General features: G+C 48.4%; 1 protein-coding gene across 2 annotated transcripts in view; it reads left to right on the forward strand.

The window, feature by feature from the left end:
* Window positions 1-20,410, forward strand: part of RPTOR (regulatory associated protein of MTOR complex 1) — a 267,094-nt gene that overhangs the window by 26,636 nt on the left and 220,048 nt on the right. The gene's annotated exons all lie outside the window — the stretch shown is intronic.

Genomic DNA, 20,410 nt, shown 5'->3' on the forward strand with positions numbered 1-20,410 from the left:
CAGTGTTGTTTTAGGCTACCTGTAAGGGTGGGGGTCAATCTAAGGGACATGTTTGCCACAGGTTCCTGAAGAATGGTTTTAACAAGGGTTGTCTGAGACCTGAATACTATTACAAGGGTTCCTCTAGAGTTAAAAGGTTAGAGAGGCTGCTCTAGATAAATGGAGGGATTGAGCTGGATATGGATCTGAACACCTTTGGGATAAATTGGAACACCGATGGTGAGCCAGGTCTTCTCATCCTTCATCAGTACCTGAAGGCTCCTGGTAATACTCCATCATACAAAAACATTGTAGACAATTGTGCTCCTCCAACTTTGTGGTAACAGTTTGGTGAAGACCCTTTTCTGTTCCAGCATGACTATGACCCCCCCCCCCCCCGTGTACAAAGCCAGCTCCATAAAGACATGGAGTGACACGTTTGGTGTAGAGGAACTTGAATGTCCTGTACAGAGCCCTGACCTCATCCCTACCGATCACCTTTTGGGATGAATTGGAACGCTGACTGCAAGCCAGGTTTTTTGTTGGTGCCCAATGTGAGGCCCAACCTGTGAGCCAGGTCTTCTCATCCCGCATCCAGTACCTAACCTCACAAATGGGACAAATTCCCACAGACCCCCTCCAAAATCTTGTGGAAAGTCTTCCCAGAAGAGTGGCAGATGGTGAAGCTACACAGGTGGCGAGTGGCTTTAATGCCTGGTTTTGGAATGGGGTGTAAAGTCTTCTTCATATATGTGTGATGGTCGGGTAACCCCAAACTTTTCTCCATATAGTGTAACTGTGCGTTAGCTGGAGAACTGACTGTAATAGAGACGATATTATTGGTTTTGAACAATTTACCAGCGATCGCATTTTTTTTTTTTAGTGGATCACAGACACAGAACATTACCTTGTGTATTTTGTAGTTCGATAATGAATAGTTTGTACCCAGATCTATCACAAATGCTTTTTGGTGTATTGTAGGTTGCTTCATCCTAGTTTAAAATGGAAGTAAACTTCCCTATTTTGTTTTTACCTATAGGTAAGCCTAATGAGGCTTACCCATGAGTGCTGTAAATATCTCCTAAACTTGCACCGTTTAGGAGATATTTACTGTATACGCCGGCTATTATGACACTGGCGCATGTGCCCTGAAGGAACGGCTGCCCGTGCCATTTCTTCAGGGCCCGTGCCTTGACCGGCAGCTCCCGCGTGCATTTGCGGGAGTCTCGTCATCCTGGTTTTGGCCAGTCACAGTGCCGGAGCCCGCGAACCCGGAAGAAACACCGGTAAAGATGTCAGGGGTGTGCGGGTGCCGCTGGAGGGCTTTGTTCTTAGCAAGTATTTCATAATGTACTAGTATACTAGCTCATTATGCCTTTGTCTTACAGGTGTGTGTGTTGTGTTTTTTTTTTTTTTTTTTTTTTACTCTTTAAGATTCCTTACAATGACCTGTGTAGAGAAGCCCCGGTGTCTGTATTGATTTTGTTACCCCCCCCCCGTATCCTCTCCCCAAAATTCAAGGTTGACTATACCGGTGTCTATGAACGATCTTCAGTTGAACCTCTGCTCAAGGTCAATAAGATGCCTATTTCCTCTGGATAGGGGGCGGAGAGGTAAACTAAGAGCCCTCATGTCTCAGGAGGCTCGCCTATGTCTTTGAGCCTAATTGATGCTTCCTCGTTGACCTCTCCACCATGTCAAACCGCAGCACTTGACATTTTAAGCGACTAACTCTGAAAAGCTTTTTTTACCATCGGCCAGCTGTCTCCTTTAGGTCCTGTATGCTGATTTGACAACTGCTGGTAAGAGCTTTGCTGTTCTTGGTCAAGGTCACCATGTCAGTGTTGGGCTCGGGGACACCTTAACATTGTATCTCCATCATGCGAAGCCTTGTCATCGCCGGGCCCCCCGGATCAGGACCGACTGTGTTTATTTTTCCCTTCCTTGTTGCTGGGATGCCCTGTGGTGTGCGGGCAGACTATGTGAGGAGAACATAACGTTGTTTCATGCATCATTATGTCAGAAGATTTTAGCGTTAAACATTAATGAGCTTTTGTGGTTTTCTAAGATGTTTGAATGAAAGTGTCCGGAAGGAAGCATGAAATTTTTATCTGCTAGGCGAGCGCTGTCTCTGCAGAAAGTAAACTTCACTCATCCAGGTCCATGGCCATCAGCTGCTGATAAAGGGACCGGCCAAAATAAAGGAATAGGATTGATCATGGACTATAGATCATGGACTATAGATCATGGACTATAGATCATGGACTATAGATCATGGACTATAGATCATGGACTATAGATCATGGACTATAGATCATGGACTATAGATCATGGACTATAGATCATGGACTATAGATCATGGACTATAGAGTAGATCATGGACTATAGATCATGGACTATAGAGTAGATCATGGACTATAGATCATGGACTATAGAGTAGATCATGGACTATAGATCATGGACTATAGAGTAGATCATGGACTATAGATCATGGACTATAGAGTAGATCATGGACTATAGATCATGGACTATAGAGTAGATCATGGACTATAGATCATGGACTATAGAGTAGATCATGGACTATAGATCATGGACTATAGAGTAGATCATGGACTATAGATCATGGACTATAGAGTAGATCATGGACTATAGATCATGGACTATAGATCATGGACTATAGAGTAGATCATGGACTATAGATCATGGACTATAGAGTAGATCATGGACTATAGATCATGGACTATAGAGTAGATCATGGACTATAGATCATGGACTATAGAGTAGATCATGGACTATAGATCATGGACTATAGAGTAGATCATGGACTATAGATCATGGACTATTGATCGGGGACTATATCGTAGATCATGAACTATACAGTAGATCGTGGACTATATAGTAGATCGGGGACTATATAGTAGATAGTGGACTATAGATAGTGGACTATATAGTAGATAGTGGACTATATAGTAGATAGTGGACTATAGATAGTGGACTATAGATAGTGGACTATAGAGTAGATAGTGGACTATAGAGTAGATAGTGGACTATAGATAGTGGACTATATAGTAGATAGTGGACTATAGATAGTGGACTATATAGTAGATAGTGGACTATAGATAGTGGACTATATAGTAGATAGTGGACTATAGGCGTGAAGTTTTTTTTTTTCTGTGGGACACTGAGGGATATGACCTCTCCTCTTTTAGTAAAGGAAAACTTTTTTTTTTTTTTTTAATTTTATTTATTTTTTAAACAAAAAGTGGACTAGTACTTGTACGGGTCTCACCATATACAGCAACCACATTCTTTACCACCAGTAAAAAGCTGTCCCTCAGCTCCAGTCCGGTGACGGGGCTACGATGTCATCAGTCTTCTGCAGGCAGGAGGAAGCATTTCTCCAGTCTCCCCTTCCACAAGGTGAGAGGCTGCAGTAGGGGCTGATCTGTGTCAGACATATGTGAACAGCACAGGCACCAGGATTTACAGTGCCTTGAAAAAGTATTTGTACCCCTTTTAAATTTTCCACATTTTTTTTTTTTCATGTTACATCCAAAAACTTAAATTTTATTGGGATTTTACCTGATAGACCCACGCAAAGTGGCACATAATTATGACATGGAAGGAAAATTATAATATTTTTTACATATAAATCTGTGATAAGTGTGGGGTACATTTATAGCGCCCCCCCCCCCCCCCCCCCCCCCGAGTCAATACTTTGTAGAACCACCTTTCTCAGCTGCAAGTCTTTTTGGGGATGTCTCTACCAGCTTTGCACATCTAGAAAGGGACATTTTTTGCCCATTCTTGTTTGCAAAATATCTTAAGCTCTGTCAGATTGGATGGAGAACGTCTGTGATCAGCAATGATCAAGTCTTGCCACAGATTCTCAATTGGATTTAGGTCTGGACTGTGACTGGGCCATTCTAACACATGAATATGCTTTGATCCAAACCATTCCATTGTAGCTCTGGATGTATGTTTCGGGTCGTTGTCCTGCTGGAAGGTAAACCTCCGCCCCAGTCTCAAGTCTTTTGCAGACTCTGAAGGTTTTCTTCTAAGATTGCCCTGTATTTGGCTCCATCCATCTTCCCATCAACTCTGGCCAGCTTCCCTGTGCCTGCTGAAGAAAAGCATCCCCACCACATGATGCTGCCACCACCATGTTTCACGGTGGGGATGGTGTGCTCAGGGAGATGTGCAGTGTTAGTTTTCTGCCACACATAGCGTTTTGCTTTTAGGCCAAAAAGTAAAATTTTGGTCTCATCTGACCAGATCACCTTCTTCCACATGTTTGCTGTGTCCTCCACATGGCTTCTCACAAACTACAAACAGGACTTCTTATGTCTTTCTTCTTGTCACTCCTCCTCCATAAAGATCAGATTTGTGGAGAACACGACTAATAGTTGTCCTGTGGACAGATTCTCCCACCTGAGCTGTGGATCTTTGCAGCTCCTCCAGAGTTACCATGGACCTCTTGGCTGCTTCTCTGATTAAAGCGCTTGTATACCTGCACAAAAAAACCCAAAACTGTAAAGCAAAGGCATAATGAGCTAGTATGTACTGTATACTAGCTCAATATGAAATACTTGCCTTAGAACGAGGCGTCAGCATCTGATCCCCCGGTCACCGCCGTGGGAGCCGACATGTTACCCTCGGCGTGTCTTCCGGGTTCGCGGCTCCTGCACTGTGAGTGGCTGGAGCCGCGATAACATGACTCCCGCGCATGCTTCTTCTTCTGCGTCGTCTTTCCGGCAAGGTCCAGCAGCATCTGCCGGACCTTCACAGCGAATGCATGGCTGAAGTCAGCGGCTGCATGCAAAGTGAATATCTCTTAAACCGTACAGGTTTAGGAGATATTCATTTTACCTACAGGTAAGCCTTATTATAGGCTTACCTGTAGGTAAAAATGTAACGAAAGGGTATACAACCACTTTAATGCTCTTCTTGCCCGGCCTGTCAGTTTAGGTGGACGGCCATGTCTTGGTAGGTTTGCAGTTGTGCCATACTCTTTCTATATTTGGATGATGGATTGAACAGAGCTCCATGAGATGTTCAAAGCTTGGTTTTTTTTTTTTTTTTTTTTTATAACCTAACCCTTCTTTAAACTTCTCCACAACTTTATCCCTGACCTGTCTGGTGTGTTCCTTGGTCTTCATGATGCTGTTTCTTCACTAAGGTTTTCTAACAAACCTCTGAGGGCTTCACAGAACAGCTGTATTTACACTGAGATTTAATTGCACACAGGTGGGCTCTATTTACTAATTAGGTGGCTTCTGAAGGCAATTGGTTCCTCTAGATTTTAGTTAGGGGTATCAGAGTAAAAGGGGGCTGAATGCAAATGCACGCCACACTTTTCAGATATTTATTTGTAAAAAAAAAAAATGTTGAAAACCATTTATCATTTTCCTTCCACTTCACAATTATGTGCCACTTTGTGTTGGTCTATCACATAAAATCCCAATAAAATACATTTACGTTTTGGTTGTAACATGACAAAATGTGGAGAATTTCAAGGGGTATGAATACTTTTTATTCAAGGCGCTGTATTTGACTGTATCATCTCTGAACCGGCACCTCAGTCTGGAAAGTAGATGGTGACAAAGAATGATGCCCGAAAAAAGATGGTGCCACCCTTCTAGAGAGAAAAGCAGATGACTGCATTGTCAGGGGATCTCTGTGAGAGGAAAGAAATTCCTGGAAGGGGGACATGGAGATATCGATCGTTCATCTATCGGTCATGTGCCTCCTTCCAGAATCTTCTTTCAGATCTGTGCAGTAATCCAGCGTGAAAATTCCTGTAATAAAGACCACCCACTGCTGCTCTCTCTCTTTGTGCAGGGGGAACTGGTCTTGTCTCCGCCCCCTCCTGTATTGGGTGGAGCCTGCTCTTTTTTTGCCGGGAGGCTGGTCTTGTATCCGTGCCTTTCTGTAGTGGGTGGAGCCTGCTTGGCCCCTCCCACCGCTCTGCACTCTCTCCTTGTGGTGGATTGGTCCTGTCTCTGCCCCCTCCCAGTAGTTTTCTGTAGGCAGCCTGTAGTGGGTGGGGCTTGTTTGGCCCCTCCCGCAGCTCTGCTCTCTCTCCATGTGCAGGGGGACTGGTCTTGTCATCACCCCCTCCTGTAGTTGTTTTTAGTAGTGGGTGGAGCCTTCTGGGCCCCTCCCACAGCTCTGTTCACGCTCCTTGTTCAGGGGGACTGGTCTTGTCTCTGCTCCTCCTATTTTGGGTGGAGCCTGCTGGGCCCCTCCCACAGCTCTGCTCTCTGCACAGGCAATGTACAGCCCAGTGATGTCACTACTACTTTTTACAGGTAATATCTGGGTTTGTAGAGGGATTTGGGGTGCACAGTGTGGATTTCTATCCTTTTGAGGAATAGATTTCAGTGAAAGGATGGCGGTTCAGTGTCGACATAAAGAAAATTCTGATGCTGAGGCCCCCCTTCTGTTCTGGTAGTAGGAGGAGTCTGAGTCTTTATGATATGTTCCTAGAGAGACCCGGCGGGGATGGGGGGGGGGTGGAGGGATGTTATTATGACAGAGGATTGCAGTGTAAGCCGAACGGGTCATTGGGCTGATTTCTAGGTTTGCTGGAAGTTCCCCTTTAAGTGTGACGTGTGCGGAGAATTCTGAGAAATTCATTTCACACCTCAGCCGCTCTCTCTGCTGGCGGCGATGATGTCCTAGATTGGATGCGTACAGCTGTGTGAAGTCCTCTAGGAAGTGGATTTTCCGGATTGACCTCTGAAGGCTCTTCCGCTCCGGGATGAATTCTTCGTTTTTATAATTGTACAGCAAGATCTGTAATGGGCCCTAATAATGTCTGTACAAACCCACCAAACAAGGACCCAGGGGGGGCCGCACCCTGAGAACCCTGACTGAACCCCGAGGACTATTCTCAGGAACCGCCAACCTGCAATACATCAATGTTCTCCAACTGCCTGAAGATATATCTCCCCACTGATCTGCTCGGTCTGGTGTTCTCAGGCCTCTTTTGGGATGAATAAAGCCCAACTTAATTCAAGTCACTTCCTATGAGCCCGGGTGTCATGGGCACACCCCCTACATATAGTACGACAGCCACATCATGTATTTTACAAGTATTCACGGCCAAATAATCTCCATCAGAACCCCCCCCCCCTTATCTCAAGGTCTTCATCAGGGAACCAATCAGAATCTCCCTACATCAGAGCCCCTCCTCCTTATTTTGGGGTCTGCATTATAATCCCCCCCTTACATCAAAGTACCCATAAGAGTCCTTCCATACTATTGTAAGCTGTAAGTGTGGGAGGCAGTGGAGTGGGGCTCCCTGCGAGGTCCTGGTGGCGGGAGGGGACTGGCTCCCTGCGAGGTCCTGGTGACGGGAGGGGACTTGGCTCCCTGCGAGGTCCTGGTGACGGGAGGGGACTTGGCTCCCTGCGAGGTCCTGGTGACGGGAGGGGACTGGCTCCCTGCGAGGTCCCGGTGACGGGAGGGGACCGGCTCCCTGCGAGGTCCTGGTGACGGGAGGGGACCGGCTCCCTGCGAGGTCCTGGTGACGGGAGGGGACCGGCTCCCTGCGAGGTCCTGGTGACGGGAGGGGACCGGCTCCCTGCGAGGTCCTGGTGACGGGAGGGGACCGGCTCCCTGCGAGGTCCTGGTGACGGGAGGGGACCGGCTCCCTGCGAGGTCCTGGTGACGGGAGGGGACCGGCTCCCTGCGAGGTCCTGGTGACGGGAGGGGACCGGCTCCCTGCGAGGTCCTGGTGACGGGAGGGGACCGGCTCCCTGCGAGGTCCTGGTGACGGGAGGGGACCGGCTCCCTGCGAGGTCCTGGTGACGGGAGGGGACCGGCTCCCTGCGAGGTCCTGGTGACGGGAGGGGACCGGCTCCCTGCGAGGTCCTGGTGACGGGAGGGGACCGGCTCCCTGCGAGGTCCTGGTGACGGGAGGGGACCGGCTCCCTGCGAGGTCCTGGTGACGGGAGGGGACCGGCTCCCTGCGAGGTCCTGGTGACGGGAGGGGACCGGCTCCCTGCGAGGTCCTGGTGACGGGAGGGGACCGGCTCCCTGCGAGGTCCTGGTGACGGGAGGGGACCGGCTCCCTGCGAGGTCCTGGTGACGGGAGGGGACCGGCTCCCTGCGAGGTCCTGGTGACGGGAGGGGACCGGCTCCCTGCGAGGTCCTGGTGACGGGAGGGGACCGGCTCCCTGCGAGGTCCTGGTGACGGGAGGGGACCGGCTCCCTGCGAGGTCCTGGTGACGGGAGGGGACCGGCTCCCTGCGAGGTCCTGGTGACGGGAGGGGACCGGCTCCCTGCGAGGTCCTGGTGACGGGAGGGGACCGGCTCCCTGCGAGGTTCTGGTGACGGGAGGGCACCGGCTCCCTGCGAGGTTCTGGTGACGGGAGGGCACCGGCTCCCTGCGAGGTTCAGCACACTAATGAGCGCACTTGTTTACCCTGCTGTCTCCTCCTAAAAGCATGCCCCTTGCACTACAGCATGCCTGACTGGCCCCCTGGTGCTGCTTCTCCCTCCCCTTCTGTGAGCTCTGCTGTACAAGACTGTACAGTAATTTGGAAGAGGCCGATACCAAGATGAAATCCGCTACTTGGTGCTTCCAACTGAGAAAGTTAATGCGTGTGCACTAAGCCCCATCATAGCATACGTTGCTGTCCGCTGGATTATGTATTGCCGGGGGTGAAAAAAACACGCATGATGTTCTTTTCAGAAAGCGCCCTGCACTGCACCGCCCTGCACTACACCACACTACACCACACTGCACCGCACTACACCACACTGCACCGCACTGCACCACACTGCACCGCACTACACCACACTGCACCGCACTACACCACACTGCACCGCACTACACCACACCACACTGCACCGCACTACACCACACTGCACCGCACCGTACTACACCACACTGCACCGCACTACACCACACTGCACCGCACCGTACTACACCACACTGCACTATATTGTGGAAGATCTGCGGTGCGTTGCGCTCTGCAATGCACTGCCAGCAGCTGCTTTGCTATATGTTGTAGATGGTTGGAGACTGACAATACACAAGACTGAGACTGACAAGATTGCATTTCTGGGAGGGAATACTGGATACTTCTAGAGACTGTACAGGAGAGTGTGAAATCGGCGTCACTGATTGCTGCAAGCATGCAGCCAGTGAAGTATTAATCTCTGTAATCCTGGAGAATGATCTTCCTACTGGTTCCGTTTTCTCCATGGCATTTGGTTGGATAAGTAAGCAAAGCGACCGATCTGCCAGATCGCGGATAATTCCTGAGCTCTCTTGTGTCTTCTGACTGTTCTCCCCGAGGACTACACAACCACCCCCTATGTTCTGCTGAGGGCCTGAGGGAGGTTATTGTAGTCTAGAGTGGCCAGGCTGCTCCTCCATAGGTACAGTGTGGTAAGTGAGCGTCGTCACTCGGTACAGGGCGCTGCTGGCAGGATCACCAGGGAAAAAGAGAAAGAAAGTTACATTGTTACATGGAGATAAGTTACCCCTCGATCTGCATGCGCGTCCCCTGGTGCAAAATGCATCAAAGCTGAAGATCCACATGGCAGCCAGGAAAGTGGCATTTTCATCTGTCTGGTTAGAACTGCGTCATTCTCAGATGGTGATTTCTGTAAGGTTCCATTACCTGTGATGTTCTTCTCCTCCATCAGCAATTAATTCAGCATGGGGTGACAGCAGGCCGGCATCCTCTGCCTCGGAGCCCCTCCCCCTCTCCTTCTCAGGCGCTGTGCTCTTTGAGGTTTTTTTTTTTCCTCCTGGCAGAGGCTGGGGAGCCAGTGATGTCTGTCACATTAAAGCGGCCTAGTGAGAATATGTCCAATTAACTTCCTCTAGCTGAGTTACCTGCCTGCTCCCTCCCGGGAGATGACAGAACTGGTTTACATGGAGAGGAATGAGCTGTGTGCGCGATCGCTTTATTCCTCCTCGCTCACAACGCTGCGCTCCAAAAACTACAAAAACTCTTCCCTGGCCGCTGCTTCCCAGGAGAAGGTTTTCCTCTCTTCTCTTTTTTCTTTTCTGACAGTATGCTGTACATTGGACTTTGCTGCTTCACCGGGAACTCGGGGACTCCCATTTACTGAGTTTATATATCTCTGGGGCCCCAATTCCTCACCTGGGGCCCTTTGCCACCCGTCGTGCATTGGGGCCTCTGCAGACAAAGTTGTCTGTGTTTTTGGTCCTTGCTGGAGCCAGAGAAGCAAAATACTCTTCACACCGACTTCCAGTTCTTTCATTCGCTGTTACTCTCTGCGCTGTCCGTCTGCTGTCATTGGTTTCCGGACTGCGCCCCGCGGAATGTCTAGCGTTCTCCTGTGACTAGTCCCCAGTCTAGGACTGTCCCGGTTTCCACCTCCTGTACAAAGTCAGCAGTCTGACCGTCTCCTGCAACTAGGGCTGAAACAACTAATCGATTTAATCGTCAACTAATCGATTATGAAATTAATTCGATTACTATTTTCATAATTGATTAATCGGCCAGCCGATTAGTTGGCCTGCATACAGAATGCAATATTTGTTTACATATCGGGAAATACAGTTCAACACACATACAGCTCAGTACACCGTCCATACATGTCAGTAAGTGCCTGAGAACTTGTGAATGTGTGAGGAGCAATGCCTCATGGGACATGTAGTCCTGGGCAGGAAGTGAGGAGCAATGCCTCATTGGACATGTAGTCCTGGGCAGGAAGTGAGGAGCAATGCCTCATTGGACATGTAGTCCTGGGCAGGAAGTGAGGAGCAATGCCTCATTGGACATGTAGTCCTGGGCAGGAAGTGAGGAGCAATGCCTCATTGGACATGTAGTCCTGGGCAGGAAGTGAGGAGCAATGCCTCATTGGACATGTAGTCCTGGGCAGGAAGTGAGGAGCAATGCCTCATTGGACATGTAGTCCTGGGCAGGAAGTGAGGAGCAATGCCTCATTGGACATGTAGTCCTGGGCAGGAAGTGAGGAGCAATGCCTCATTGGACATGTAGTCCTGGGCAGGAAGGCAGGAGCAATGCCTCATTGGACATGTAGTCCTGGGCAGGAAGGCAGGAGCAATGCCTCATTGGACATGTAGTCCTGGGCAGGAAGACAGGAGCAATGCCTCATTGGACCTGTAGTCCTGGGCAGGAAGGCAGGAGCAATGCCTCATTGGACATGTAGTCCTGGGCAGGAAGGCAGGAGCAATGCCTCATTGGACATGTAGTCCTGGGCAGGAAGTGAGGAGCAATGCCTCATTGGACATGTAGTCCTGGGCAGGAAGTGAGGAGCAATGCCTCATTGGACATGTAGTCCTGGGCAGGAAGTGAGGAGCAATGCCTCATTGGACATGTAGTCCTGGGCAGGAAGTGAGGAGCAATGCCTCATTGGACATGTAGTCCTGGGCAGGAAGTGAGTGGTTCTAAAGACAGAAGTTTTCTTTGGGGCACTCTATACTGTACTTAACGCACAGCAAAAAGCAGTGTAGAAACAGATCAAAAGCAAACTGCATAGGTGTGTACCGAGCCTTATGCTGGCCACACCGATCAATTTTCACACGAGAATATTCAGATGAAAAATCTTTGTACATTCGCTGAATGAAAGAATGTTTTTTGAAAATTTCTAATTTGTAATTTCTGAACGAAAACCGCATACACTGTCTGAAAATTCCTTTGACCAAGAAGTTTTCTATTCTTTCTAAATTTTCCTGTCACTGTGGTTGAAAACGAACATCGATTTGACCCCCACTAACTATTCGAAAATCGTCCGAACGTTCTTAAAATTACTTTTTTTTTTTTTTTTTTTTTTTTGAAGGAAGACATTGTTTTTGTATGGCCAGCATATAATATATTACAGTTCTGTTTAAAAATCTACAAAACAGACTTTAACTTTTTTTCCTTCTTTAAAAAAATATCTGAGTCTGATATTTACCAGATTCAACCTCTAATAGTGTGTATATATATCTCTTCTGTCTGTTATTTTCAGAGTGGATTAGATATTTTGCTCTCTAACCATATAGTTGGTTATTTATATTTTCCACTGCATCAAGAGATTTAAGAATAAATTGCCTTTTTTTTTTTTTTTTTTTAAACTTTACACATACTCGAGTATAAGCCGAGTTTTTCAGCACGTTTTTTTGTGCTGAAAATGCCCCCCTCGGCTTATACTCAAGTCAAGCACTTTTCTGCAGCAGAAAATGACATTTTCTGAACTGATTTTGGGGTCCTGTATCTAGGGGCCACTTGGTGCCAGGAACTCCAAATTTGGTGTGCAAACCACAACATATGCACATCTGGGGTTCTGAGATACGGGGCCCCAACGTCAGTTCGGAAAATGTCATTCTCTGCTGCAGAAAAGTGCTTGACATTTTCCGAACCGACTTTGGGGCCCCCGTATCTCGGGGCCACTTGGTGCTAGGAACCCCAGCTTTGGATATATTGTGCTAGTTCCACTAGGTTTGCACACCAAATTTGGGGTTCCTAGCACCCAGTGGCCCCAAAGTCTGTCAACTGTGTCCATCTGCAGCAATGTCATTTCGGGACCCTTTGGGTCCAGAGACCCCAAATTTTGGCAGCAGCTAGGGGGCATCTAGGAACCCTTAACTGCCGAGTTTGAAGTTCGGGGGACCTATGGCTGTAAATGGGCACAGTGAGGCTGCAAATGGGCATTGTTGACCCTCTTTGCCACTTACAGTAGCTGCACATTTCTCACCCTAGGCTTATACTCGAGTCAATACGTTTTTTTGTGGTTAAAATTAGGTGCCTCGGCTTATATTCGGGTCGGCTTATACTCGAGTATATACGGTAACTAAATTATACACTAGAGGATATTTGGCTTTTTTTACTTAATTGGCATCGGCCGATTGTGCTGATAAAAAAAGCCGATTATAACTTCATCGGGACTTGCAAATGAATTCTCTAATAGAAGTCAATGTAAGTTTCCCGAGGTTATCTGTGGAGAGGATTCTCTCTCCCCCCTGGGCAGCCTGCCAAGTCTGATAAGAAGATACATTGTATCTTTTCAAGTTCTTTTTATCAATGAACTGAGCTCCGTGTGTAGAAGCTCTCAGTTTAACCATTTAAAGACTAAATCTTTTCTGACACTTGTTGCTTACAAGTAAAAATCCTGTATTTTCTGCTAGAAATTCACTTAGAACCCCCAAACATTATTTATTTATTTATATATATATATATATATATATATATATATATATATATTTTAGCAGAGACCCTAGGGAATAAAAAAGCGGTTGTTGCAATATTTTATGTCACACGGTATTTGCGCAGCGGTCTTTCAAACGCAATTTAAAAAAAAAAAATTAATGAAATAAACAAAAAAAAGCTAAGCAGTAAAGTTAGCCCACTTTTTTTCGTCCAAAAGTTTTGATTACCTGTTTCTGTGTATTTAATATTTAAGATAGTTATTTTTTAAAATCTAAATTATACATAGAAGTGAACTGATTGGAGGTTTGTTTTGTTTAATAACTGTTTAAATGTAAAAAATTTTCTGTATCACTTATTACTTAAGGTTGCTTCACACTGGAGCAGGCATGCATTGACGGTAAAACGCTGTTAGTTTTAGCGGCGCTTTACCGTCATTTTAGCGGCGCTATTCGGCTGCTAGCGGGGCGCTTATAACCCAGCTAGCGGCCGAGGAAGGGGTTAAATGCGCCCATGAAGCGCTGCTGCCGAAACGCTTTGCAGGCACTTCGGCAGCGGTGCGCATTCATTTCAATGGGCAGGAGTGGTGGTATACACCGCTCCAAAGATGCCGCTTGCAGGACTTTTTTTAAACATCCTGCCAGCGCATCATCTCAGTGTGAAAGCACTCGGGCTTTCACATAGACTGCAGGGGAGCCGTTTTACAGGCACTTTACAGGCGCTATTTTTAGCCCAAAAGCGTCTGAAAAACGCCCCAGTGTGAAAGGGGTCTGTTAGATTTTATGAGATGAAGGGAAAAAAAAAAAAAAAAAAATCGGCCTAATATATCGGCCCAAAAAAATCGGCATCATATATCGGCCATCGGCCACCGCGATTTCTAAATATCGGCATCGGCCAGAGAAAAACCCATATCGGTCGACCTCTATTATACACCACACTTTTAGTAGGGTTTTTAACGGATTAATTGAAACAATCGGCCAACTAATCGATAAGGAAAATAATCTTTAGTTGCAGCCCTACCTGCAACGTGATGGAAGTCTGAACATCTCATAGTTTCATAGTAGGTAAGGTTGAATAAAGATAATAGTCCACCCAGTTCAACCTGTGTAGATGTACGTGTGTCAGTGTCTAATTATTTCCCAAATCCCTGTATGTTGTGTTCTTTAAAGGGGTTGTATAGGTTTTAAAAAAAACAAAAAAAAAAAACAAACACGTCATACTTGCCTCCACTGTGCAGTTCATTTTGCACAGAGTGGCCCCGATCCTCATCTTCTGGGGTCCCTCGGCGGCTGTCTCGGCTCCTCCCCGCAAGAGCTAACCCCCCCCTCTGGGAAGCGCTCTCCCAAGGGGGTTAGCTTGCGGGCGTGCTCCCGTGTGATGCAGTGGACTGCCTAGCCGCCAAGTGTATCACTCGGCCCTGCCCCCGGCGCACCGCGTCATTGATTTGATTGACGGCAGTAGGAGCCAATGGCTGCGCTGCTATCAATCCTCCAATGAAGATCCCACAGGAGCTGGGGGAAAGCAATGGGGGACCGTGTCCACGGAGATTCGGGGCTCAGGTAAGTAAAACGGGGGGCTGGGGGGGGGGCGGAGAGTGCAAGGTGTTTTTTCACCTTAAAGCGGAGCTCCGCCCAAATGTTTTTTTTTTTTTTTTTTTTTTTTTTTAAAGTCGGCAGCTACAAATACTGCAGCTGCTGACTTTTAAAACATGGACACTTACCTGTCCAGGGCACCCGCGATGTCGGCAACCGAGGCCGAACCGTCTCTCCGTCCTCGGGTGCTGCCGCCTCCTTCTTCGGGAAGGGAATCAGGAAGTGAAGCCGTGCGGCTTCACTTCCCGGTTCCCTACTGCGCATGTGCGAGTCGCGCAGCGCAATACGGCTGGTCCCTGCTGTCTCTGGGACCCGTGTGTTTCCCAGCAGACAGCGGGGGGGGGACAGGATGTGGCGTAAATAACCGCAGATTCTGCGGCTATCTACGCCGGAAGTGGGTACAGATACCTGTAATATACAGGTATCTGCACCCCCCTCCCCCCTGAAAGGTGCCAACTGTGACACCGGAGGGGGGGAGGAATCCGATGAGTGGAAGTTCCAACAAGTGCCTGACTGGAAAGCTGGTGTAGAGTGCTGGATATTGTAGACAGCAGGGGGGTGCACTGTAGTCCAGCAGCAGGATGCAGGCAGGAGGCTGGATGCGGCAGACAGCAGGGAGATGCACTGTAGTCCAGCAGCAGGATGCAGGCAGGAGGCTGGATGCGGCAGACAGCAGGGAGATGCACTGTAGTCCAGCAGCAGGATGCAGGTGGAAGACTGGATGTGGCAGACAGCAGGGAGGTGCACTGTAGTCCAGCAGGATGCAGGCAGGAGGCTGGATGCGGCAGACAGCAGGGAGATGCACTGTAGTCCAGCAGCAGGATGCAGGTGGAAGACTGGATGCAGCAGACAGCAGGGAGGTGCACTGTAGTCCAGCAGCAGGATGCAGGCAGGAGGCTGGATGCGGCAGACAGCAGGGAGATGCACTGTAGTCCAGCAGCAGGATGCAGGCAGGTGGCTGGATGCGGCAGACAGCAGGGAGGTGCACTGTAGTCCAGCAGCAGGAGGCTGGATAGTGATGACAGGCCGAGTCAAACACAGGCGGGCAGATCAGGTACAGAAGGGTAATCCAAAGAGTAGTCAAAGTCCAAGCCTGGATCGGGGCGGGCAACAAGCCAAGTCAGGTAAAGATCGGGTAACAAAGTAACGGGCAGCAGAGGTCTTCAGGAAACTCTGTAGACAGGGCAGGAAGGCATCAGTCCCCTTTTAAATAGCACATCTTGGCGCCAAGTGCTGTCACAAGGAGCGCTTGCGCGCGTTCGCACGCGCACCGCTATTGCGCGTACGCCAGACGGTCTTTCTGCGCACAGGCATTCTTCTAGCACCCAGATTGCTAGAACGGTTGCTGGAAAGCCAAGCCTTCACGTTAGTGAGGGACAGGGTTCGGCCAGCTTGGCCCCAATAAACTTATATAAAGCAGTGATGGCGAACCTTGGCACCCCAGATGTTTTGGAACTACATTTTCCCATGACGCTCATGCACTCTGCAGTGTAGTTGAGCATCATGGGAAATGTAGTTCCAAAACATCTGGGGTGCCAAGGTTCACCATCACTGATGTAAAGCGTAATAAAAGCCCGAGTTCAGCTTTAAGGGCTCATTTAGACGTACAAAGAATTTGGAGCGCCAGTTGGCACACCTAATACATTAGGATGCCTTAATAGTGCGGTTTTGGTGCGCTTGCCAGACATGCCCTCTGTTTGTTTGGTTTTTTATTGTATAGATGTTTGTATTATTCTTTCGGCTAGTAACACTTTCTAAACGCATCTCACACGCTGTGTGTGCCATAGGGGCAGGTGTGACGCGTTTGCAGCGCATTGACGTTGGTGGGCGTGTTTTTGGTAGCGGCAGCGCCTGGCACGCTACGTGTCGGCTCAGTTTTGATGCATTGCTAACAGAGCCATGTGAACAACGCTGGCAGTCTTTAGGGTGTGACCTTCACTCTAAATCGTTCGGCACAGGTGCCGCTGCCAATGGCGACTCATTCAGGGGAAACGTAAACCTCAATAGAGCGTGATCGGCGGCGGCGCTGCCTACATCTTTACATGTCAGCACCGATCAGGAGCCAATCGGGTCCCGGTGTGCTGTGCGTATGTAAACGTTGGCACAAACGCTGCATGCATACAGAGTGCGGAGCAGTTTTTTATCCCGGATCTTCAGTTGGAACCTTTTTGTCATTAATTCATGGCGTGTGATTGCGGCCAGAACCGTCCGGGGAAATGGATTTCTGTATTTGCTAATTGAGCCGCCGATCTGCCAGCGCTGAAATATCTTCATTGCGAGTTCTTGCCGGGTACCTCATCAGCAGGTGATCAATAGCTGCCGCAATTATCGATTTATGGCTGATTGCGTTTTTTTCTTAGCCAGCAATCAATCCCAATTGACAGCCGTCTTCCTCTGCCGCTCACTTCCCTTCCACATCGATTGCTGACTAATGGCTGCTATTCCTTTCCTATAATAACATTTCTGTCCAGCCGGCCCAGTGTGCGCATCTCATAGAAATCACATTCCTGCCTGGCAGAACGTCTGCACTCCCTTAATACAGGGAAAACCCTTTCACTGCTGACATATTTCATTGTACATTTCATATATGAAATATTTCATTCTCATTACCTTACTTTTAGTTCTGGTAATTTCTCTGCGCTTCTCTATGCGAAGCAGGCAGATCATGGCTGGTGGGAGGGGCTGGCAGAGGGCTGTACATGGCTTCCTGAAAACATCACAGCCCCCTTCTCTGTTGGAGGGGCGATGTAAGACTGAAGGGAGGTTGGGGGGGGGGCGGAGAATATAAGACTGAAGGGAGGGCGGGGGGGGGGGGTGGAGGATATAAGACTGAGGGGGCGGGGTAGATGATATAAGACTGAATGAAGGTTGGGGGAAGCAGAGGGCGATATAAGACTGAAGGGAAGTTTGGGGGGGGGATATAAGACTGAAGGTAGGTTGGGAGGGGGGGGGGGGGTGGAGGATATAAGACTGAAGGGAGGGGGGGGGAGAGATGGAGGCTGTAAGACTGAAGGGGGGTGGGAGATGGAGGATATAAGGCTGAAGGGAGGTGGGGGGGGGGGGCGGCGGCGGAAGGGGATATAGGACTGAAGGAAGGTTGGGGGGGTGGAGGATATAAGACTGAAGGGAGGTTGGTGGGGGGGGGGGCGGCGGAAGGGGATATAGGACTGAAGGGAGGTTGCGGGGGAGGTGGAGGATATAAGACTGAAGGGAAGTTTGGGGGGGGGGGGAATATAAGACTGAAGGGAGGTTGGGGGGCTATAAGACTGAAGGTAGGTTGGGAGGGGGGGGGGGTGGAGGATATAAGACTGAAGGGAGGGGGGGGGAGAGATGGAGGCTGTAAGACTGAAGGGGGGGGAGATGGAGGATATAAGACTGAAGGGAGGTGGGGGGGGGGCGCGGAGGGGGATATAGGACTGAAGGGAGGTGGGGGGGTGGAGGATATAAGACTGAAGGGAGGTTGGGGGATGGAGGATATAAGACTCAAAGGGGGGGGGTGTGGAGGATATAAGACTGAAAGGAGACGGGGGGGGGGGGGGGGAGAGATGGAGGATAAAAGGTTGGGGGGGGATGGAGGAAGGGAGGTGGTGGGGGGGGGGGGCGAGGTGGAGGATATAAGACTGAAGGGAGGTTGGAGGGGGGGAGATGGAGGTTTTAGGACTGAGGTTAGGGGGTGGAGGGGGGATATGAGACTGAAGGGAGGTGGGGGGGGGGCGAAGGATATAAGACTGAAGGGAGGGAGGGGGGCGGGATGGAGGTTATAAGACTGAAGGGAGGTTGGGGGGGGGGGATGGAGGATATAAGACTGAAGGGGGGGGCGGAGGGGGGATATAAGACTGAAGGGAGGTGGGGGGGGGGGCGGAGGGGAGATATAAGACTGAAGGGAGGTGGGGGGGTGGAGGGGGGATATAAGACTGAAGGGAGGTGGGGGGGGGGCGGAGGGGAGATATAAGACTGAAGGGAGGTGGGGGGGGTGGAGGGGGGGATATAAGACTGAAGGAAGGTTGGGGGGGGGGGCAGAGGGGGGATATAAGACTGAAGGGAGGCCGGATGGGAGGTCTCTTTGGTCAGAATGTACAGATATGGTATATTGGAGGTACGGTGGATATTTGAGGACCGGCCATAACAAAGTTCTGGGCTGTGTGACTATTGTTGGTACAAAGCGGGGTTCTTCCTTAATGAAGCGGTAGCTCCAGTAATGAGATTCGATCAGTAGGTTTGTTGTTCTACTTTCAGCGATGTGTTCTGTGTCCTCCTCTGGGCGAGGCGCAGTCCAGCTGCCTGCGGCACAGAATTGATATATTGAGTCGGAGGAGAGAAGTGATTAGAAGTCGGTGTCTGACACCTTTCCTGCAGCATCAGGATCTGTCTCCCTAAACAATGGCCGCCTCCCCCCATTTATCTCCCAGCACATGGGGGGGGGGGGGGTTCTGGAGTCAGCATGGCCAGAAATGCTTCTTGGCCCTGCAGTCATTGTGCTGAGGAATACAATGGAAACTGATTGTCTCTCTGAAGCTGCTGATGTAGATCTGAAGAACGAGGACAATTAAAGTGCATGTTCCTCGGTAGTTGTACAGCGGGGGGGCCAGCAGCTCCAGGTGACATACCTGAACGTCGCAGCCAGGGTGGATAAAAATGATTTTTTTTTTTTAATAAAAAAAATAGATTTTTTTGTATTTAAATTATATAATTTTTTTTTTTTTTTTTTTCATTTAAATTGATTATTTTTTTATGTCAAATTTATTTTAATAAAATGCTTTTGGAGTTAAAATCTATTTCTAATTAGGATACATTATTAATTTAGTTTATTCAGCATGAAATGGAGCTTAGTTATGTAGCATGAGGCTGTATATTCTACAATATTTTGTAAACTCGTCCTATGAATCCAAGCTCTGCAAACTGAGATAACATGCACTGCATTGATGCATTCACACAATATTACAGTAACCATGCGATAAAACAAATTTCAGGAATATTCCTTTATCTCATTGTTTTGCAAATCTATGTACACTACAAACTGTATGATTGAATCTGATATGGCTGTTTTACTAACCTGACAACTTATTATTCTAAATAGGAAACCTTCATTTTGTTTGCAAATATTAAAGATTCTTACTACCAGCGAGAATAAGTCTTTACATTTAAAGAGCACCTGTCATTTCAGATCCATCATGGCAGCGCTCGTCAGCGGATTCACCGCAAGATCACTTTTATCGGTGGCGAGAGAGGGGCCAACCCCCTCCCGCCGTGATCCAGTGCAATCCGCCGCTTACCTGAGCTGACGGCAGCGGCGGAGGCTATCGCGTCTGTCCCCTGGGCTGACATGGACACGAGTGAGAGGAAGATGGCCCCCACCTGTCTCCATGACACTGCAGGGCGGAAGTGACGTCAAAATGTCACTTCCGCCCATACCTCTTAAAGGCACATTTTTTTTTCAATGTCATTTTTTTCAAATGACAATTTTTTTTTTTTTTTTTAATTTAATTTTTTTTTTTTTATTGCAAGTCAAAATATGAGATCTGAGCACTTTTTGACCCCAGATCTCATATTTAAGAGGACCTGTCATGCTTTTTTCTATTACAAAGGATGTTTATATTCCTTGTTAATAAGAATAAAAATGACCCAATTTTTTTTTTCAAAAAAGCAGTGTAAAAATGAATAAAATCAAGTAAAATAAGTAAGAAAATTTTTTTTTTTTTT

This window comes from Aquarana catesbeiana, linkage group LG12 (genome assembly GCF_042186555.1).
Source record: "Aquarana catesbeiana isolate 2022-GZ linkage group LG12, ASM4218655v1, whole genome shotgun sequence".
NCBI classification, from domain to species: domain Eukaryota; kingdom Metazoa; phylum Chordata; class Amphibia; order Anura; family Ranidae; genus Aquarana; species Aquarana catesbeiana.